Below are 25,214 nucleotides of genomic sequence, written 5' to 3'. Positions count from 1 at the left end.
TTTGAGACTAACAATAACTTGCAGAATGATGCGCAAATTGTTGAGAAAAGAGGAGAATAGAGTTATAGACCAAGAGAAGAGATCAGAGTTGAGGTAGCAACTCCTATATCAAATAAAAATATGACAAAGAATCACCCACTAGAGTAGATAATTAGAAGCAAGGATAGAGTTGTGATGGAAAGGAACCGAGTAAATGAATAATTATGTCTGATTTCACAAGTTGAGTCTAAAAATGCAGATAAAGCATGTAAGTATGATCATTGGATTCAAGAAATGAAAGAACAATTGGATCAAATTGTGAAGAATAATGCATGAGAGTTAGTTCCTAGACCTAAAGACAAGAATGTGATAGGAACCAAATGTGTATTGAGAAACAAGATGAACTAACAAGGAGAAGTAATGAGAAACAAGGCTAGACTTATTTGCAAAGGGTATTCACCTATGGCAAGACTGGAGACAATAAGAATGTTCAAAGTATATCAATGTATAAAATAAGAAGTTCAAAGTATATCATATGGATGTTAAATTAGCCTTCCTAAATGAAGAATTGGAAGAAGTATATATTGAACAGCCTAAAGGATTTCCTTTGATAGAAGAAAATGATATGGTATGTAGATTGAAGAAAGCTCTCTATGGTCTAAAGAAAACACCCAAAACATGGTACACAATTTTGGACAAGCATTTGGAAAAGCTTGGATTTTCTAAAGGTAAAAAATATTGTAATTTGTATCTGAAAGAAATAGAGAATGTTTACTGATAATACTATTTTTTTTTATGACATCATATTTCGAGGTAGTGATGAAGCTAGTGATAAGTTTGTTGATGAGATGAAGTATGAATTTGAAATGAGCATGATAGGATAAATGAACACTTTCCTATGATTGCATATTGTGTAGAATAGTGATGGTACTTTTATTTTACAAGCTAAGTATCTAAAAGACTTGTTGAAAAGGTTGGGATTAGAAACTTGTAAACCTATTGGTACACCTATGATAACTAGTTACAAGTTATCTAAAAAAGATGAGAAACCTATAGTTAAGTAGAAAAATTATAGATCCATGATTCGAGGATAGTAATATCTAACTTGCACCAGACTAGATATAACGAATGCAGTTGGGATTTTAGCTAGATTTCAAACTGATCCTAAGGAGTATCACTATGGAGTAGTAAAGAGAATATTCATATATTTGAAGGGAACATCTAATTATCGAATTTGATATGATATATCAAGTGATTTCACATTATGTGCATATACTAATGTGGATTGGGTAAGCACTATGGATGACAAAAAGAGAACTAGTGGTGGAGTATTCTTTCTTGGAGGAAAATTGGTTTCTTGGCTAAGCAAGAAACAAGATTGTATTTCTTAGAGTATAGCTAATGAGGAGTACGTTGAAGTGGAAAATAATAGTAATCAAGTTATGTGGATGAAGCGAATGTTGAAGGATATTATAATTGAGTTTGAAAAACTTGTTATCATTTACTATAAAAACACAAGTATAGTGAGTATGTCTCAAAATTTTGTATTGCATTCAAAGACCAAGCATATATCTAGTAACTATCATATTTAGAAGGAAAAGGCAATAGAAAAGGAGATCAAACTGGAGTATGTGAATACTAAAGATCAAATTTCTGATATCTTTAAGAAGCCTTTTCCTAAATATACATTTGATCAGTACCTAAGAGGTATGCTAGGGGTTATGCCCATTCCTACTTCAGAGTAGATGATGCATGGAGTGCATTAGTCTAGTAGTATAGAGTGTTATTATTAGATTGTACTTAATGCAGATGCTTCCTATATGGGGGAGTATCTGTGTAGTGTTGAGTCATGGAGGACTCTTGGTACTTGGTATTTGGTATTTGGTATTGAAAAATGTCTTTGGACACTTGATATTTTTGAAGAGTTGGAAGAAGAAAATTATTAATTGGTATGTAATATTGAGACCTTTGACATTGATGTCAATAGGGGAGAGATATGTACATGAAAAATAACTATTGAGATTTCAACATGGGAGAGATATCTATTAGGAATATTTAGAAAGATTCATGTATGAAAAAGTAGGAATATATTTATAGGGGAGATATGTAGCTAGAAGGTATTGTGATTTGTTAACTGTGAACATGATGCAGGAGCATCTAGCTTAGATTTTGATGAAGTTATTATATTAGAGGATTATCCTAAGAAGTAGATTGAAGAAGTTGAATAGGTATTGGATTAGAGAGTTGGTAAGAGCATAAGGGGAAAAGATTATTATGAATATCTAGTGAAGTGGAAAAATAGACCTATGGAAGATGCTTCATGGATCTCTCAATTTGAGTTGGATTAAACTCAAGTTGTGACATCTCAATGATTTAGGAGAATCATTTCTTCCAACCCTACTTGTCCAATGTAGGATCATCTTGGGTTGCACTATTATCCTGCATGTTTTTGCTGAAACTATGTGTTGCTGAAATTGTGTTTCCTAGTTTCTAGGTGCCTATTATAGACCATGTTACTAATTTTTCACAATGAATGAGAGGTTGTGAAATTTATTGATTAAAAAGGGCCTAGATTCATATATATGATCTGAGGAAAAAGTTATAATTCCTCATAATTTGGGAGATGTGGTGATTCTCCTAGAGTATCAATTTCTAGCAGTCCTATGCGATAGTTTTCTGTGCTTGAATTTGGAAGTGGATGTACACTTATCCTTGGTCAATCAGGCTTTGTGAATTTAAGGAGTTTTAGAGGACCTAAAGAACTACCTATAGTTCAAAGAAAAAGTTCTAATTCAATCAAAGCTGGGAGATATTGTGATTTTGTTCTGACAACAATCTCTGGACATTTAATTGTTGTTACAGGCCGACTTGTGGCTCTTCAATTATTTAATTTTAGTTTTTAGCATTCTAGGCTGACTTGTGGCTTATATTAGTATAATTAGGGATTTTTGGTAGAATCTTAATCAAGGAATTTGATAGAGGAGTCTTAGGGGAATTAGTTTGGAGGGAGAAGTTCACATTTGAGTCTAAAGATTTGTTCTTCTTTCAAAGATGTACTCTTCTTTGTAATGGTCATAACCCTGAAGGCCATACAACTAGACATGTTGGATGTAAACTTCTTGATATGAATATATGAAGATATTGTCTCTCTCTCTAGGTCTAAATCTAGTTTCTCTTGTTCATTTTTCGCTATGTGTGTGTTTGCTAGTTTTTGGATCACCTCATATTGGGGTACATCCGAATTAGCATTTCATTAGGTGGTATCAGAGCCAGGTTGTTCCTAAGTGTGAAAGAAAATTGCCAAATTATGAGATAATTTGTAGCAAGACCTTGGTGGGGTGAAGTTTATTAGATAAGGGTTATGATTTTGGGAGTCCTAGCTAGTTAGTTATTTGGTGTGGTATTGTAGATCTACGGATTTGGCCTGCACTTGCAAAGGACTCACCATTTGATTATTGTTTGTATGTGTAAAGATGGTTCATGGAAGGAGAGATGCAAATCTAGAATTATTAAACATTATGAGGAAACTTGTAGCCAGAGTAGAAGCTACTGAGTTAGCACAAGACCTTAGAAGACATCTTGATGATGTTGAGAACAATGAGTATGATTCTTTTTGGGATGATCTATATGAAAGGATTGATGATTTGAAAGAGTCTTACTTGAGTTGGAATCTAAGGATTAGAAAGAAGGTTTGTTGTTAAATTAAAGTGATTATGAAGAGAAGAAGAAAAATTGTGGAAGTACATGGCAATTTTGCTGAACTGGAGGAAGTATCTTTTCATTTTCATGAGTAGATGGATAGATCTGACATGTAAATTGTAGATCTGAAATGAGATTGCTAAAGATGAGAGTTTCACTTATGTTAGTAAGGAATTGGATTTTGTTATACAAAATGATGTTAATGTTGAAATGGATGTGATCGAGGACTTATTTTTTGCTGTCATTGTTGATCTAGAGTTATATGTTCATTCTATTATGAATGATGTTGATCTGGATGTTGCTTTTGGTAAGAAGATGGATTTACTTGCTAGTAATATGGTTGAGGGTTTTATAGGTGTTATTGATGTGGATTTTAATGATGCTATTATTTCTTATATGGATCTAAACTTATATGTTGTTGCTCAGATGTTGAAGGATATAGATGTTGTTACTAATGTGGATTTTCATAATGTTGATGATCTATATGTTACTAGAAGAATGAATATATATATTTTTGTGAGTAAGGATGACATAGGGTTATTGTTGCATGTTCCTGATATGGATTCATTTGCTATTGATTTGGTGGAGGATTCCTATGTTATGGATTTATATGCTTTCTTTATGATGGATCTGAGTTTATATATTGTTGATGATAAAGTTTTTTATTTAGATATTGTTTCTGATTTGGTCTTCATGTTTGAGGATGATGTTATGGATGATGATGATGATAAGTTGTAGATGTAGCATTGTGATTTTTAGTTGAGTTCATATGTTGATTGGTTGGATGAGATTCTAATTTTTAAATGGATGAAGCACAGATGGTTGATTTTCAAATTTGATCTCTTTTCTTTGATGGAGTGGAAACCTTTGGTAAAGATGAAGTTGGTTGCAGATCTTTCTTTGGGCATCAAAGTATGGGACATACTTTTCTATTTACCTAGGGAGTCTAATGAAAGAGCATTGAGCTTGTATTTTGATAAATTTATTGTATTAGAGGATTATTCTAAGAAGAAGATTGAAGAAATTTAAAAGTTATTGGATCAGAGAGTTGGTAAGAGCACAAGAGGAAATGATTATTATGAATATCTGGTGAAGTGGAAGAACATATCTATGGAAGCTGCTTCATGGATCTCTCAATTAAAGTTGGATTTAGCTCAGGTTGTGACATCTCAAAGATTTAGGAGAATCATGTATTCCAACTCTAGAGGTCTGATGCAGGAGCATCCTGGGTTGGACTACTATCCTGCATGTTTTTAGTTTTTACCTTGCTGTTGAAATCGTGTTTTGTTGAAACTATGTTTTCTAGTTTTTGGGTGCTTGTTGCAGACCATGTAACTAATTTCTTGTAGTGAATGAGAGGTTGCAAACTTCGAGGATTGAAGATGGCCTATAGTAATATCTATGGTCCAAGGTACAAGGTCTAATTCCTCAAAATTTGGTAGATATGGAAATTCTCTCAGAGTATCAATTCCTGGCAGTTCTATGGAACATTTTTCTGTGCTTGACTTTCAAGGTGGGTGTGCACTTATCCTTGGTGAATCAGCCTTTGCACATTTAAGGAGTTGTAGAGGACCTAAAGTACTACATACAATTTTCTTCTATATTTCCATCAATGTCAAAGGGGGATATTGTTAGCATGAATGCTAATGGTACTACTTTGGGGAGTCTCCTAAGAATTGGAGAGTATTGACATGTTGCATTCATGACTATGTTTGTCATTGATGTCAATAAAACATTAAATCTATGAAGAGTGCTTGAGTAGTAGACAAAGATCTTATTGCAGATAATGATTTGATTTTTTAGGGATGCATATTTAAGGACATGTTTTAGATGATGTCCTAATGATGTGGTTAGTTGCACAAAGTCTAAGTCGAAGATGTATGGAAGTTATATTCTATTTACTAAGAGTAGTATAGAAATAGAGCATTGCAGAAGAACATTTTGATGTTTGATTGTTATCAAACATCTAAGATGTAGTGAAGAGTTGTGTAGTCAACTAGTGACAGAGGATAGCCAAGTGGTGATATCAAAGAGTGTGCAAGCTTGAAGTCACACGTGTGAAGTTTTGTATTAGACTATTAGCTGAAAGTGCTATTGTAATTGTAATTAATTAATTATCTTATTTTAATTAATGGGAAAGCTTGAAGGCTAACTCAAGGAATTATTATGAAGATATGGTATAAATGAAAAAAAATCCTTAATTGTAAACGGTATCAAGTGTGTATCCATTGTATTGTATTTGCAAAGTGCAAGAAGTGGAAGAGTGTTTCATAAATGCATGTAAGCAATCCAAGGGATTATTGGATGTGAGATTGGTGAACTGGTTACAAGATCAAAATTAGCATAAGTTTAGTTGATAGGATGGAGATATTTCATATCTATTATTATACAAGGAATAATACAAAGATCATTTGGATAGTGGGTTCATTGGTCTTGCCCTAAAGCTATTTGGATAGTGGGTCTAGTTGTCTTCCACAACTCCTAATAGGGTTAGAATCTCCTAACAGGGATTCAAAGTCTCCTAAAAGGGACTCATATGTACTAAATGTATTCATAGGCTCCTAACAGGGTCCATCCTCTAACAAGGAACATTTATATTAGTACATCATCTTGTGGGTACCATCCCCACTAAGGTTTTCCATCTAATCAAGGGTTTCCCTAGTTAACATATATGGTCTTATTGTGCATGAGTTTATTTTTAAGTTATTCACATGCTTAAGGATTATTAAGGTTGATAATTGTGATATTAGTTGGATAAAAGATTCACCTGCCCCCCGCTCTTATATTGGTGGACTATATATTCTAATAGTAAAGACCTCATGACTTGGTATGGTGACAAGGCTACTACACTTGATCTTGCTAGGATCCAATGGTCTAAAGTACATTTTATCTGATGTGCTTGATGGCCCCACTGAACACATGTCAAATGGTCACATTCTCATAGTGGTTAAAACTTTCACACATTTCTATATTGAAAAGGCAACAATCATTGATTCAATTAAAATATGATAGTTACAAAGGAACCAATAGCATGGCTCCACCAAAGGTAAGGAATTATCTAAAACTATGTCATGAGAAATGTTCACAAAAAAAGGGAGAAATAAAATGAAATCATGAAAGACATAGGATATAAAAAATTCAATAAGAGACCCCTTTAGAAAATAATAAAACCCTATAAAAAAGTATGTTTACAAAAATAAAAAATGGTAAACCCCCTCTTTGACTACTTAGGGTTTTAAATGATAAGTTCCCACTCTAAAAAAATTAAAAATGAGATCATTGAAAACCAAGATTCAAAATCTAGAACTAATGGAAAAGAGTTCCTAAAAAGGGGCTAATAGTGGCTATGTCTATGGATTAGGAATATTCTATATTCATGCAAGGGCTCAGAATCTCTTGTTAGAGAAAACCACACACTTGACAAGATTGGGGAGCACTAGACCAAAATAACAACAAACCAACAAACTGAAAAGAGAGAAAACACACTATATATAGCATATACAATATTTTAAAACCTATCTATTATTTATGGAAAGATGAATACTTCTTAATTGAAGTATCTCTTCAAGAGTTGTCCATGAACTAGCAGTTCAAGAAGGTCACCAAAAGGTCCTTTAATGAAATATGAATTATCACCCCAATTGCTATGAACCAAATAAGGGACTAACCAGATGGGATTAAACTTCTCATATTTTCTTTTATCCTCTAGACTTGCATTCCTTAGTAGTATCATATCATTCACTTCAAACTTTCTCCCTACTATCCTCTTATCAAATGAATGCTTCATTTGCAACTATAATTTAGCATTTTTTGCTAATGCTTCTCTTGTATGTTCATTTAACCTTATGAGTTCTTTCATTCATGTTATCCACAATATCTTCATCATGTTTTTGGACAAATTTGTACAAACCTATCAAGTTATTCTAAGGCAATCTAGATTGAATCCTATATACAAGATCAAATGGTGCCATCCCAATAGCCTTCTTGATTGTCACTCTATCTACCCAGAGTCCCAATGGTAACTTGGAATTCCAAGACCTTTTGTTATCATTAAGATCCTTTCAATAGTCTTTAGTAAAATCTTATTTGTGGATTTTTCTTGCCCACTGCCTTGAGTATTTTATGGGGAGGAAGTTAACCTAGTGTTAGTGAATAGATTGTCCTTCGAGAAAATGCATGCAAATCTGACCTCGAATGCCCAAATGAAAGGAAAAATTAGCACCAATAGCTGGATAGGTTATTATTATATTAATAACCTTCCTCTAAATTTTATCGGGTATAGCTCCCCGTGCAAGATTTACAATGAATTAAATATAGGTACTTTTAACCGAAAAGCACGAAAGGATACCAAGCATCTATCCGTAAACATAGAGTAGACGCAAAACCTAAGAATTGAAAAGAAAGGAAACATAATACAACAGATTACACAAAGTCAATTTGTTGTACACTGTATCACATAATGTAAATGGATACCTAACCTTCGCTCTCTTGAGAGAATTAAAATCAGAGCTCTGAAAGATGTTTGGAATGTCAACGTAATAAAGAAACAATGACAACAAACTGCAATTTTAGGAAAAGCTGAAAATGACTCAAAGTCCAAATTCAGTGGAAGGAAAAATACATTATCAATAAAGTATAATATGTTTAACCTTTAGCCTCCCTTCCTTGACTATAAAAGAACACAAGGACTTTTTTACACATTACAATCAGACCATTATTTAAAGAAAAACAGAGACTTCTTTCACAATATTACATCAATCACCAAAACATTTTCTCTATCTCAGACACATAGTTCAGAAACAAAAAAATCTGCCCATGCTCTGCCTCTTCCTGTCTCCCAAGGAAATAAAAAAAATTGATTTTGCAAGATCTCCTCCCTGCCTGAAGCTCAAAGTCTGCAGTCTGGAAGAAGTCAAAATCGAATAGGAAAAAGAATGGGACCTCCTGTAGCACAAAGTCTTAGAGAAATCCAATCTTCCCTCCTATCACTGTACTCATAGCCTCTATTCTGCTGTAGCCCAAAGTTTCCCAGCCCAAACTCCAAAAACTAGAACCCTCTCTATATCTTACCTTCTCAATTAAAAACAATTATGCATGAATCCCTCTTTCAGTTCCTATAACTACTTCTTGCCAACTATTTCTCTACACATTCCCAAGAAGTTTTTCATTTTTCCTCATCAACGTACTTTCATAAACTTTATTAAAGTTTATTCTCATCAATAATAATCCTTTTCAAAGTCATTTCGGTGACCTTTCAATTTTACAATATTTCCCTATGTGAGAGTCTCCAAAGATTATTAACCAAAGTTCTAACATCTTCATGTGGTTGTATTTGCTTTGGACAAGTGTACATAACTAATTGACAGGTGTCAATTAATGATTTTTCATCTTTGGATTTCATTTCCTTGGATATAACATTCAGTTTTATATCTTTACAAATTTGTGGCCCCTATGACATACTCATGCTAATAGGTGACACTTGCTGGTGATGATGTTCTGTCATGGTTTTATAACTGCCATTGATAGTGTCCCACTCAATTAGTCGTAACTTATTAACCAAGAATGATTTTGAAAAAATATTTGGTCAGATCATGTGTAACTTTCTTCTTAGAAAATATCTGAAATTGAGCCAAATCCAACAGTTTTATTGGAAGTTATGGCCCTCGTACTGAGACCCAATCTGGTTGTTTGCATTCTGTAATTGTTAATTGCTGATCCGATAGAAGTGTAAATAGAAGCCTATAACTTTTGATCCATACTAAATATTATAAAAATATTTGGAGAAGGTTTAGATAACTATTTTTTTCAACAAATATCTTAAATTAAGCATGATCCAATGGGCGGATTGAGAGATATGGCCCTCGAAATATGACTATTTTCTTCCATCTGCAATTCATGACTTTTATTTCTGATCTGATAGTGGTACAGTAAAGACCGTGTAACTTTTGATCCACATGTAATATGACAAAAATATTTGGGGAAGATTTAGAGAACTAGGTTTTCTAAGAAATATATAAAATTCAGCCAGGTCCAATGGTTAATTTGGGATTTATGACCTCTGAAATATGACTATTGTTTTGTCATCAGAGAATCTATGTTTGTAGGTTGTATTCTTGCATGGTGTTTTGCGCTTATCCAAACCTCATGGTGACAAATGATATGATTTGGTTTTATGAGGAAAGATAATTTCCAAAATTTGTGTGTCTCCCTCATCATCAGAATCAAACGTAAATCCATCCAATGTGCCTTCAACCATAGTCTCAGCTTCAACATGTTCAATGTCTTTTATTGAGAGGCAAACATAAATGTCACTTTCAATCCTCTAATATATATTAGTCACTAGTTGGTTTCAAGATTATGGTCCAATAATGATTAGGAGGAAAATTCCTTTTTATTACACACATGATCACCATACTTTGTTCAAAATGTATCATCCAACTCGGAGAGATTTTATCACAAAGCTCTATCTGAACTTCAAGTTTTCTATCTTGAATTGGAAGTGTTCAAAATTGCATACTAAAGTATTGGACCATGTTTCAAACTTAGCAATGTGAACCTCTGAATCTGCTTACGTGAACTTGCAAACGTTTGGTCTTCAAACATCAGAATTGAACTCATATTGGGAACTAGAATATGCACTTCAACTTTTGTCAACCAATGAGCTTGCAAGATGAACTTTTCTGAACCTCTGAGCTGATCTCTATCTTAACCTGTACTTTGCAGTTTCCCAAAACTATTGAACTGGTAGAACTTGGACCTAAATGATGAGATTCTGAACTTGTTGAATTGAACTTGCTAAATGAACAATTTGGACTATTGGACCATTTTGAACTGCTTTGAACTATCGAACTACTTTGAACTACTTCAAACTTTAGTTTGAAGTGGTTCAAAGAGGTTCAACCTCTGAAACTAAAAGTTTAAAAGCTGTGACCATATCGGGGACTAACACCTAGTAATGTCATATTTTTCAAAAATTTGAAAAAATTCCTCAGATCTTAAGCATATAACATTATCAATTACAATTCTTTTAGGGCAACCAAATCTAAAAAATGATATTATTCAAGATGAAATCATTCACAACATTACTAGTAGATCTTTTAGTTGGGATTACTTCTAACATATTGGTAAAATAATTTGTAGCAACTAGAATCCATGAATGACCTCCACTAGAATTTTTGGCAATGTATCCAATGAAATCAATACCCCACTATTGAAAATGGGCTTGCACCTCTACTAGTTTTAATGGTACATTTCTTATAAATTTCAATTTACTAGCAAACCTCTAACATGACTCACATTTCCTTATCAAATTCATGAACATTCCTAAATAGATTAGGTCACCAAAAACCTAATCTCATCACATTATGAGTTTTTGTCTTGGACGTATAATGTCCTCCACATATTCCACTATGCATTTCATTTAGAATCTTGACTAACTTCTCTTGGCCTACACATTAAACAATAATGTACCTTATTGTGTGCAACTTCAAAGACCTCTTCTCATTATTAATCATATTAGTTGGAGTATTCATATGTTGCAAATAAGAAATGACATCTTTTACCCACCAACAATGGTCCATATCACAAATATAAGAGTGGTGGTCATCATCCACAAAATTTATTTGGTTAGCATCTAGGTTAGATTATGTCATTAACTTTTTCAACCCTTGGCCTCTTACTAATCTTGTGATCTAAACATCTATGTTGAATTCTTGAATCATGTTTATCCACCTACAACTTCTACATGACACCTATTATTGAGAGAATACATCCTATACAGTGACACTTGGGACAAAAGTTATGACAGTGGCATGAACCAAGTAACATCTAAAATCCTTAACTATTTTTACCAAGGCATAACCTTGTTTCTCACTTATATCATGTTTAAGCTTTGCAACTTGAAGAGATTTACTAAAGAATGGAATGGGTTATTCAAAATCCTCCTTATCCTTTTGGAGTAATATTATCGTAACTGTGTGAAAGGAAGAAAAATAGATTATATGCATAGGTTTACCATAATTTGGTGTTCTCAATATAGGTGCATTCTTAGTTGCCTCTTTTATCTCTTGGGTTCTCCATCCCACTTGATAACTTCTCCCTTTTTGGGAATCTTAGATAATGGCCTAATAATCACTACAAAATTTGTCATAAATCTTCTCAAAAAATCAACTTCCCTAAAGAATGATTGGATTCCTCTGAAATTTTTAGGTTTAAGAACTTTATCGATGGTTGCAACTCTCTTTGGATCAATCATTACCCCATCCTTGGATAGTATGTGGCTAAAAAAATTTCCCTCAATAACTCCAAATATATATTTCCTTTGATTTAGGGAAACTCCACATTCTAGGGCTTTTACCAAAAAAAAATCTAAATATTTACAATGATCTTCTTCCTTCTTGTAATAGATAGTTAGGTCATCTTGATACACCACCATAAACTTATCTATTTAATCAACAAAATGAACATACATGGCTCTTTGAAAAGTTTCTCCTACATTTGTTAGGCCGAAAGACATTCTAGCACACACATAAGTTCCCCATAGTGTTGTGAAGCCAAAATTAGATTGTTTGGCTTTGTTAACCAACACTTGATTGTAACCTAGAAACCCATCCATCATTGATGTTAATTCAAAGCTAGTCACTTTCTAGAACATAGCTTCCACGTTTGATGAACCATAGTTCTCTTTTAGGGAAGCAATGTTTAGGTTTCTATAATCTACATGTAGCCTAATATCCCCATTCTTCATTCTAACTAGTACCAAATTTGTAACCCAAGTGGAATATCTTATGGGCTTAATAATACCTCCATCTCTAAGTTTCATTAAGTCGTCTTGCATCTTTGGAGCCAATGTAGGATTGATAGGCCGTTGTTTTTTCCTACATGGTTTCAAACTCTCTTTTAAAGTGATAACATACTTAAACAAATCCTTCTTGGGTAAGTGCACCAAGATGTTGTATAAAAAGGGAGGTATAAGTCGACACCTTTTTTCTAAAATCACATAAACTTAAACTTTGATGTGAATTTTGAGGGTCATCCACTCAAAATGACAAAATGTGTAAAACATATAAATTATATTACTATGAATCTACTTTCTAAACTACTAAAGTTTTTGTAAAATGGATAAAATTTGGTGGATCAAACTTCGTGTAGACAAAAAAATAGTTCCTAATTTTTTTATAAAATATAACAAAGTTATTTTCATTTGAAACACAAAAGACATAGCTATATTCAGTATTTTGCAAATCCCTTTGGTAGGATGATAGTTAAGAGTGATATGTAGAAATTGTATATATTTTTGTAATTTTTTAATGAGTAATTTTTTTCTATGAATTATTGAATTGAATACATCTTGAAATTTTGGTACCTATTCATGTGCAACGAATAAATTGCATTAAAATAATAATAAATAGAAACCTTTTTACAAAGTTTATAGAATCAAGTGGAGAACATTAATTTGTAATTTATTTTGATTTTGGTTAATAATACCAAAAGTTATTAAAAAAGCTAAGCATATGTCTATGAGCACAATCAAGACATTGGTAAAAATAATTAAACTTTAAAATGATAATGTTGTCCAAAAATAGATAAAATTATATGCTTAGAAAGATAAGAGGATGTGTAAGATTATGATGGTGAATTTAGAAATACCTACTTTATCATTAGTAAACTTGATCAAGGCAAAGACAAAAATTCATTTGAGAAGATGAAAAAATGTCTAAAGGAAAAAAAATGGAGGGAAAATAGTCTCCCAAGCCTTTGGATCATTTCCCTAGGCTTTCACCAAGCCATAACCCGGTCAGGTTTCTTGAACTCAAATAACCTAATTGCTTTATGAAAATTAGAAAACACATTCAAAACCCAATCAGATTTTAAAACCCTATTGGTTTTTAAAAAAGTAAAAGTTTACTTCTTCAAAACTTGATCGGGTTTTGAAGAATTAAAAACGGGCTCTATTGTAGAGGTCATGGCTTTTACATATAGAGTCTAATTTGACTCCATTCAAGATGCATTGGAAAGCTATTGAAGATATTTACAAAATGATTTAGATAAACCAATCCTATGAAATCAAAATTGTATTTTCCATAAATTTGAATTAAGTATGGTCTAAAATAGGTAGTCATTATTTCCCAAATATGCAACCAATAGGTAGATATATATTCTAACATTTTTTATTATCTCTCTCTCTCAAATACATAAACATACACATACACTCGCTAACTCACTAAATAACTCATAATATATATCTCTTCCAAATTCCTAACCTTGAGCATTCTCTTACTAATTCCTAATCTCTCTCTCTCTCTAACTTGTTACCCTTAAGCCATATCACTCTCTGAGTATCCCCTACCCTCATGTCTCTCATAAACCCATAAATCTCTCTCTCTCTCTCTCTCTCTCTCTCTCTCTCTCTCTCTCTCTCTCTCTCTCTCACACACACACACACACACACACACACTCACTCACTCTAAAAATATCTCTTACTAACTCATAACTTCTCTCATTCTCTTACTAACTCCTAACCTCTCTCTCTCTAAAATTTTACCCTTATTAACCTTTGTCTCTTGCTAAGTAACCCCTAAACGCCCCCCCCCCCCCCCTCTCTCTCTCTCTCTCTCTCTCTCACACACACACACACACACACACACACACACACACACACACACACAGACATTCACTCACTCAGTCACTCAAAAAATCTATCTAGTACTTACTCATAACTTCTCTCATTCTCTTACTAACTCCTAACCTCTCTCTCTCTAATATTTTACCCTTATTAACCTTTATCTCTCACAAAGTAACCCCTGAACCTCTCTCTCTCTCACACACACACACACACACAATGTGTCAATATATAGGGGTTATGTCTAAAGGGGGATTTATGCGCCAATATATGGGGTGGTTAGATACCAATGCACTACTATGGAAGGCTCATGTCCATGAAAAGGAAAGAAACCCATGTAGTAAAATCTAACTCTTACGAAGGAAGTGTTTGAAAAGATTGTTGACTCTATAATTGATTCTATGAAGGACATGTCTTATAAACTTTCCTCACAAATTAGAGAGAGATTGCCTCAACAGAAATTACTTGAATCAATGTGTATTGTCTTTCCTAATTATTGGAGTTTTAAAATTCCTAAAGATTTTAGAGATAAGTTATTGATTTTGATAGATCAATTTCACTAAACCAAATAAATTAATGGGGTAACTATAGTTATGGTTTTAGATGAAACCCTTAAGGATTGATGAAAGGGGGAGTTATGTGCAAATATACAGGTGTTCAGATACCAATGAACTACTATGTAAGGGTTGTGTCCATGAGAGAAGGAAAGAAACCTATGGAGTAAAAACTAACTATTACAAAGAAGTAGATTGTTAAGTTTGTAATTGATTCTATGAAGGAAATTTATTATAAACTTTCTTCAGAATTCAAAGAGAGATTTCCTTAACACAAATTACTTGAATCAATGTGTATTGTGTTTCCCAATTATTGGAAATTCAAAAGTCCTAAATATTTTTGAGAAAAGTTTTTTATTTTGATAGAGAAATTTTCCAAAACCAAAGAAATTAATGGGGTAATTGTAAATGGAGTTTTAGATGAAAATTGTTTGAGAGAGAAATCATGTTTCTTTGTAGATACAATAAAGGAACAATACAATCTTATGCAAAACCATAGAGAAGAAGGATCAATATTCAAACTTTGGAGAAATCTAGCTTAGAGTAAAGTGTTGTGGGATTCAATATCATAATATTTTAAGCTTGTTGAATAATGTTTGACCATGATATTGGGATTTGTGGAGGATAAGAGAGTTTTTAGTGCTTTTGGGTTCCTAAAGCCAAAGGTAAGAAATAAACTAGACAAGAATTTTGAAAATTACCTAAGGTTGTATACATCTAGATTTGAACTCAATAATTTTCCTTATGAAAGGGCACTCAACTTGTGGAAGAAGAAATGTCAAAGAAGAGGTTTGGGAAAAATTTCAAACAAGAATATTAACTCAATTAGGGGTATTGGTACCATTGATGTTGAAGTTGAGGATCAAGAAAGTAGAGATATGCAGAGTGGAGAAAACATGGATCATAATGAAGGAATGTTTGAACTTGATGGCAAGGAATCAAATGATTTGTATGATGGGATGGAGTGGAAAATCTAATTGCTATGGTATGATGTGGAAAATTTGAATTCATTACTTACTATTAATTACTAGAGTCTACATTATGGATTCTAGACACTATTCTCAGACTCTAAATATGATCATGATTCATCTATCATGCATAATAAGTTATATCTTTTTCTAAATGTCTAATGTCAAAAAAACATGTACATTTTCTATTAGATGATTCCATTAATCATTCAATTATTAATATTACTATTCTTTTTTATTTGCATTATTATGCAACATGCTCATATGATATACATTGTTATGGTACATGTTGATCTATCATTTTGCATAATGCTTAATGGAAAGAATCCTTTCGAACTCCTCCCTTGAAAAGCTAATCTAGAATCAACTCCAAGGTTCTAGGTGAACTTGCAACCTACTAGAATCTACTCAATTGAAGATAAATGTATTTGTTCATAGGGAGGCCTTTGCCATCTCTGTACAATTCAGATAAGATATTGAATCTTCTTTCTATCTCAATTGAATAACCACCCAAAAGAAATATATTTTTCTATTTTTTAATGAATGTCTTAACTATGCAACTATATGACTTCCTAAATTAACCAAGTGTTTGTAAAAGAAAATAATGAAGATTGGGTGATAAGAAGTTTAAGAAAATAACTTGAAAAGTAAATTCCTAATGTACATAAGTTATGGAAATAACACATTTGTGAGTTAAGCCTTTGAAAAGATCGGTAGGTAACTAATGAAAATATGAGCAACATTTCCTTAATTCCACTTATTCAATCATTAATGGGAATTCAATAACTATAAGATGTTTCACTTTTCATTGGATCACAAAAGGCTATGTAGGAACAATAAGTGATCTCTTCTCAAACTAAGCACATCAATGGAATTTGTAAAATTGTAGCAAACACCAAAATTATAAGATTGAACAATCAAAATAATGCAATAAAATTGTTGGCTTCATTACATTCCATGAACACATATTCACAAAATATAACACACTCAGGAAAGAATAACTACACTCCAAATGAGAGCACCAATAGCATATATTATTGCATCAAAATAATGGCCTAGAATACATATTACATTCTTGAATTTATAAGAAATATTCTACTCAATTTGTGTTGAGAGTGAGAGATCTCCTTATGCAAACATGTGATTCTAAACTAATAAAACAAATCTATTTATATACAAACTAACTCTCTAACTAGTGCTAAGTAGGACTCCATCCATATTTATATTATTAATGGATGCATGAGCCTTTACATGTCTTAAAAAAAAAAAAAGCATGAGAAAATAAGAAGAATAAAGTCATTCGATGATGTGGGAGTCTCTTGAGGTGCCCAAAATAGAAGCTCCATCTTCATTGGGTGTTTTTAGGAGTTAAACTACCGTCATAATGCATTTCCAATGCATGGAAAGCTCTACATTTGGAATTGGCATTTAACTATCGATGGACCTCTGACTTTCTCAAAACTTTTTCTACACCTTCAGAGAAACACACCTCTAAAGCGGCACACTTGGTGCACCTATTCACCTTGGAAGCTAGTGCACCTCATAAGAAGGTCCAAAAATGCAAAATTTTACCAACTGTCAAAACTGAAATTCTAGCTTCTAGGTTTTGTTCCCCGTTATACCAGAGCTATGTCTAGGTATTTGTTCTTGAATTTCTCTATAATCTTGGTGACTTGGGTTGCATCTAGAAAATATAAAGCTTTATATTTGTCATTCACTTTTTCATATAGTTTCCTACCTCGATGCAAGTCTCTGCAAAATCTCCCAATTTTACATCCAAATCTAATAATGCCTCTTTGATCCTAAATGCCTATCTAATCCAATAATTAGTGGAAGCTTCTTCAAAAGTCTTCCAAAACTATTCAAAAACTACTTCTATAGTCATCAATTTATCCCTTGAATCATTTTGAAAAAATTTCTAAACACGCATCACTATAATGTTTCTCTACCTCCAAAATTTTCTCTTGGGTTTGATCCTCAAGCTTATGAATATCCGTATGTAATATTTCCATCTGCAATCTTCTCTATCCACTCATCTATTTTATCTAATTCATCTTCTGTAAACACATCCATCAACATCTAATATCTTTGATCATTTATTGACTTCAACTCTTGTAGGTCTTTACCTGAAGTATGCACTTCATGTATTAACCCAAAATCCTAGATCAAAATAGCCACTAGCTTATCTACATTATTTTTCATATGGTGTAGCATTTTAAGATTTCCTTGTATAATTTTCACACCTTTCTCTTCAAAACTTTCTCACCATTGCTAACAAGATTTCAAAACTGGATCAAGTCGCACATTCTCCTTACCCCTTTTCTCAAGTGTCATATTTAAAGTCTCTTCAAGATTGTCAAGATCCAGTGGACCAACTACTTCATTCAGATATCCCCCTAGGATCTCCTTCTACTTTCAAAGAGTTATCAATTTTGTCTCATCATTCTCTAAGTGCCTAAACACTTCTTTTATTCTCATTGTTGTCATTAATTTGGTAGTATCCATGGTGGGTTTCCCAAGTACGACCTACCTCATTCTATAATCTTTTGGAGTCAAGTCATCAATGTCTCCATGCAGAGGAGGGATAGCAACATGGGCAAAAAAGTCTTGATTTTGACCACTCATTATGATGGCCAATGTTCATGCATCTTTTGTGGGTGACTCAGGCTTTTTGAGAGCTTTAATTAATTCTTTCATTCCCTCTTCCTCAATGGGATATTGTTGCCTTTTATATCTAATCATCACCTCTTTCCTCAACCATCTTGGAGTATGTTCCATCAAAGATTTACCTTTTGAAGAAGAAGGAGTTTGTTCTATCATGTCATTTCCCTTATCACTCCTCTCTAGAGTCTTCTCCTTTTGAGAGGGATTTGTATTGGGAGTCTCAATATTTTTCAAGTCTACAGTTCTCACCTTTATGTCTTAGGAAGTCTGTTAAGGTTCCTGACCTATTTGTCCTTCTTATGACACTTCATCGGTGGGTATTTGTCATGGATCTCTTTCCTGTTTAGCTTGGACCTTTTATTCATCATTACTCAGATGGAGAGGAGTAGTTGAACCTTTATCAACACAAAATGAATTTGGATTTGGTGACGGTGGATCCATTTTGAATTGTTGTGGCTAGGGAAACAATTTACTCTAATCCTCTTGCTGAGGTTGATCAATCAGAGTATCCCTTATCTTATCTCCCACCAACTCAATGCCCATAGGCATAAAATCAAAATCTGACATCTAAAAGACATTGGCCCCTTCATCTTCCTACTCATCAATCCATTTTTGCAACTCATCCTCGGACATTGTAGACTGAATAGGTTATATGGTAATGGATGGTGGAGTAATAGTGGAGCTTCTTCTCCATTCTAACTTTTTCATCTTAGCAAGATGAATCCTTTGAATCAAAGGGAGGTTATCTTGTTTTACTTCGTCATCCTCTTCTTCCTCTTCTAGAATGACCTCTAGCATTGATGGAAAAGGAATAACCCTTCTTAAAAACTTTTGTCTCCTTTTAACTCTTTGATCTTTCTTCTCTTAGGAGTCAATGAGGAGGATTCTACTTCGTGTTCATGCAAAGATACTTCTTGTATTTTTGTTTCAGCTCCTTTCCCTTGATCTGGCAGTGGCACTATAGGATTAACCTAAACTTGTGTGACATCTACATTCTTTGAGCCTTGTAGATTCTTTGCCCCTTATTATGGAGGTGCTTGAGTTGTTCCTTCTTCTAGCTCGACTTGTTGGGGAGAAGTTATTTTCCTCTTGCCCTTACCCCTTTTGAGTCCTATAGTATCCAACTTCTCTATCAAGTTGGTGCACTATTTTTGGCCTCATTGGGGACTGAGTCGTGAATGTGGGCACTTTCACTTTTGCACCTCTACCTTTTTTTGGGCACGTTGTAGCTTGGAAAACTATAGTTTGAGGAATTGGATCCAACTTGAAAGGTATTTTGATCCAATCCTTGGTCAATTGGATGACATGCCTCACCCTATGATTAATATCTAAATTTTCCTCTTTATCGATCTTCGCATTCAGGATAGGTCAATCAAATATCTTATCTCTATTGTACATGGGATCTAAGAAATCTTTAGTGTCTTGTTGCACTATCTTTAAAGGGACCTTTATCTTCAATGCACTACTTGCCAAATAACTAGTCATCCTACAATAATCCCTTATTTAGATTTCATAGTCATTCAATGTTCCTTGATGGAATCATCATGTTGGAATTGTTTTCTTGCCAAGTACTGCACTCTTTCAATGTTATCAAAATAGGGATGAGGAGAGTTATATTCATCCAAGGGATATTGATCCTACTCAAACTCAAAAGTTAGAATATTCTATTTTTGGACCACACTAAATGGTCCTATAGTAATGGGCCATACCTAGGTTTTCTTGTGTTTCTTCCTTATGATCTCATATGTAGACAAGAGTTGTCATTAAAATCTCTAGCAATATAAGCCTATCACATAGATACCTATGGAGCTTCTTGGGATTGATAGTCATACCCACTACCATCAAATAAGTGACTATCTTAAACTAGATGTAGTAGGTGTCAATTTTTGTAATATTTGTTGCTACCTCATTTGACATCCTTTTCACATAATCCCCTTCAATGAACTGGATAATTGTGAAAATAAAGGCATCATTCACTATTCGGTAATCCTTATTGTGCTCTGAAAGCATTCTCTTCACCAACTAGGGGTATACTATATAAGGCCATGAATTCGCATCTTGCATACTTCCCCTTTTCAACAATCCTAGATAGTTTATTGCTCTTACAACTAACAAGTAAACCAAATAGGATGTCATATAGAACTTCTGATTATTCTTTACTATCACCAATTTCTCATCCATGTGCTCACTAAGAATTGAAGCCCAATCAATTGGCATCTTCAATGTTCTGATGGTCTCAATAAAATGAACTATCCATATGTTCAGGTGTCCTGATGTCAGTAAGGCCATGACTCTACTCAAAATTACTATAGAATATCGGATATCATCTTTCATTTAGTCCCTTGTCATGTCCACTTTTCCTACTTTGTGTCCAAGAGGAATCTTCTTAATGAGATATGAAGATTGAATGATTTCAGATGCTTCCTCTCCATGTTCTCTGTACCACCTTTCCACCTGATGTTATGTCAATTTGATATATTGATCTACTCTCAGAAGATGAAATACCTTCTCTATGTTCTTAGGTCTCAGATCTAGAATGATCTCTCCAATTATACTCTTCACAACCCTTTCTTCTAAGATATAGTTTTTCGCTAATGCCATGATCAATTCAGAGGACTATACCAACATCGGGTGTGATGTTGCATTCACTAGCCTTGATCTAATAAAAGAAGATATAATTGAAGACCTCTTAGTAGGTTTTTTGCATAAAAATAGGAAGGTGTTCCAATCAATATGGCCAATTGTAGTGTCTTGGATCTCTAAACATTCATCCTGAAAGCATGAATTTGTTGGAACACCTTAAAAAATTAAAACTACTAGTTTTGGAACCATCTTTGTAACAAGGTAGGATGATGAAAAATCCATTGAATCTACACGAAATCAAGATCTATTAGTCCAAAATATTGAAAAAATTTAATTAATACAAACCTTAATGATGACAAGAAATAGACCTAAAACCCTAATTCTCAAAAATTGACTGAAAAAAATCAAAAACCCTATTAAACACCTCAAGCAGACAAACTTTGGTACACCTTGTGCACCTCTGAGGTGCCCTAGGTGTGTCTTTTCCCTTATACAAAAAAAATCTTAAAATGAGAGTGTGCACCTAGTGCATCTCATGGGGTGCGCTAGGTGCACACCCTTTCAACATATATGTAAGTGCAAAAAAGAAAGGGTGCACATTTAGCACACCTTATGGGGTGTGCTAAATGTGCACCCTTTAATCCACTTAGGGATGCTAAGTCCATGTAAAGATGTGTAGTTGTGCACCTTAGATAGGTGCATAGTTGTGCACCTTTATCTTTGGTAAATGTTTTGTTAGTTAGGTTTTAAGTTTTTGAATGTTAATGCAAAAAGGCTCACAACTTGCACACCTCGAGAGGTGAGCAAGGTGTGCACCTTTTTCCTATGTTTATTTTAACATTTGTGTTATGTGTGTGTAGGTGATGTAGCAGAGTGGGTGCAGAGGCACACCTTGTGGGGGTGTGAAGGTGCACGAAGTGAGAGTTAGAGGAAAATGAAGGGAAGGTGAGGAGAGAAGTAGGGGTCCCAGGCTTTATAGGCCCAGGATCTAGTGTACCTCTTGGAGGTGCACAACTACACATTTTCAAAGGGTATGCTCTTCCCTTTATATCTTAGTGCACTAACACACTTGGTGAGGTGAAACAGGTGTGCTAGTGTGCCTCCTTATATGCAAAATGACTTTCTCCTTCAAAAACCTAGTTTTTGGAATCTGGGTTTTCTAGCCAAGACCCAAATTAGCTAAAAACATTAGGAAAAAACCCTAAAAAGACCTAGACCCTAGACTAGGAATCCAAAGATCTAAAAAATAAAGTAGTGGTTCCCATTTCTAAGGGAAATGGAGCATACATTGTGAAACCACAATAGTACAATCTTTGATGATGTTTATGAAAATATAGCAATTCATATGAGAAAATTTATATTGATTCACATTACACTTTTTACACATGATAAATGATACAATTCAATGAATTCATGTTGCAAAAGTAGTATTAATTTTACAACAATCAGATTTAGCAAATGACCGTAAATTCCCTTCTATAAAAATAAGGGAGCAACAACAACTTCAAGTCATTTTTTCCTTGTGGCTCATGGGAAGAGTCTTAGACATCATTTAGGAAAATGAAAATTGGGTCCTAGATTCCTATCTTTATCCTATTAAAGAAAAAAGGTTTAAACTTCAAACTCATACCAAATCATTATAGATAGAAATAAAATAGACACTACAAATATGATTAAAAATACTTTCCAAGTTCCACATACTTTAATAGATTTCTTATGAGATGATTGAAGATTTGGTCAGCTCTTTTAGGATGTCAAATTTTGCTTTGTTTAGAGTTTGAACATTTTTTATGTTATAGTAGATGACCTTTAACTTTGGTGGGCTTCCATATTTGGAAGATTTACTTGAAAGAAATGCTACATCCAATAAGGTATTCAGATTTTCCAATGGTTTGATGCAATTCAAAATGCTTTCAAGAGTTGAATCCTCAGCAAACTTGACTACTTCAAACATTATTTTGGCCTCCAACTCTTTTGATAAGCTTCCATTCTAACAAATGTCATTGATGAATTACTAGGGAAAGGATTAGGCAAACCAATACTTATCATTATTTTTTCTCTTTCATCCATCTTGCTGAGATTTCTCCCAATTGAGTTTAAATATTCCTCTCCTTCCCTTATACTCCAACATTTTCGAATTATAGCTTAGGACTTCACTAATGCACTATCATGGTCAAGAACTCCTTGGCTGGCCAAATACCTATCACTATGTGTGTTGGTTATGTGTATAACCCATCTTGCAATCTTCTTGAGCTTAAAAGGTTATTTTTTCTTCTCAATTTTCTCTTTGATACTGCCACAAACAACTCAAACACTTTGATGCAATTCAAACCAATCAGACAACCTATCAGTATTTTCCATAATTTTCCCCCACATTTTTTCTTTGATTAGCTTAACTGAATTATTTTTTTATTTATTTGACTCAAACAAGTTATTCTTGTAGGTTGTGATTTTTTTATTTTCCCCTGGTATCTCTTGCACCATTTGTGACAACTAATGTTCACTTTATTTCTTTATTTCCTCTGCTTTCTCTTCTCACTATTTTACTTTTTCCCTCTAATTATCCAATTCCTTGTTTATATTATTGATTGTATGTTTACTAGGATCCAAGTTTTTGAAAATATCTACTACATATTCTCTCTCATCCTCATGTTGTTTCTTTGATTATTGTCATTTATCCCTGATTTCTTTGAATTTTACATCTACATCCATATTAACATGATTCAGAGTATCAATGAGCTTTTTAATTTCTTTATTCTAATTGTTCCTTCAACTTCTTGAGTTCTTCTTCTCCCTCTATATTTAAATTACTTAGAATTTTAGTTCATTCTATCAATTGCTCCTTCAAAATTTTCATTTCTACCTCCATATTTTCTAAATGGGGCTATGCACTTTCTTCTTGAGAAGAAGAACTTGTAATTATTTTCTCTATTTCTTTGGACATGATATCTACTGCTTTCTCCTTAACCTTTGCATTTTCCAGGTATGCTTGTAACTTTTTAATTTCCTTCTCTAGCCTCTCTCTCTCTCTCTCTCTCTCTCTCTCTCCACCTTGAATAGTGAATTGTAGACCCCAAAGTTGGTTTTGTTTGCCACACTAACTTTTTCCACATTTATAACTTTGGAGAAATCCATAGATAGTGTGCTAAAATGAAAATATGGCGGATTTATCACTCTCTAGTGGATTATTATCTAGATGTGGGGGAGAAATGATCATAATTTCTTTCATTTCTTTATTTTTGTTATATGTTGAAAATATCCTACTAGATGCAAGTTCTTGAGAATAAGCCATCTCAAGTACATCCTTATTGAATGCCTTATTGTTTTGGTATATATTTTGTGGATTCTTGAAAATTTGTTACAAAATTATTGAATTCAAAATTTGGGACTACTAATAGAATACAACATTTGAAAGGAGAAAGAGCACTCGCAACATTGTACATGTCTCCACCAATACATGAGGTTCTAATAATTGCATTTTAAAAATTACCAACAATACCACCCCTTCCTAATCTTGCCCCACTACCACTAACAAGTGGATTTTTTGGACTATTCTAAAGGTTTTGTCCTAAGGGAATTGTGACTAGTAGTGTATCCATCACCCTAATTCATCTTCTTTGTTCATAGAGCTTCAACTATAGTATTTGTTGGATTTGAGAAAATATGCAAATCAAATCCACAAGCCCTCGAATATCCTACACATAGAAAACCTATCACAAAGAAGAAAAAGACAAGAAGAGGCAAGGGTTTGGTCTAAAATTAAGAAAAATTTATTCTCGGATAAAATTTAAATTGCTATGCGAATTTACAATGAGAAAGACCAAATATAAAAGCCTCAAGGAATCTTGTACAACAAGTTGGAAAGTGCTAGAAGATAAGGTTGACAACTAAGCATATGTCCAAAAAAGGTGGGATGTCCTCGATCAAGGTGAGGAGATAAGTATGACTGAGATAGGAACAAACTCATGAATTGTCAACAGCTCCTAGACACCTATTAACTAAATGCATTAACCTAAGTAAACTTAATTATATGAATAAATAATTAATAAATAATTATTTACTCTAAACCCCCCCCCCCCCCTAAGTGCAACTTATGGGAATTCCTTAAGCTCACAAAAACTAAGATGAAATGGAGAACTAGCAAGA

This window comes from Cupressus sempervirens, chromosome 7, assembly GCF_028749045.1.
Source record: "Cupressus sempervirens isolate cs-2001-9-10 chromosome 7, ASM2874904v1, whole genome shotgun sequence".
NCBI classification, from domain to species: Eukaryota; Viridiplantae; Streptophyta; class Pinopsida; order Cupressales; family Cupressaceae; genus Cupressus; species Cupressus sempervirens.
The sequence above is the reverse complement of the archived record's forward strand: the minus strand, read 5'-3'. Positions refer to the sequence as shown.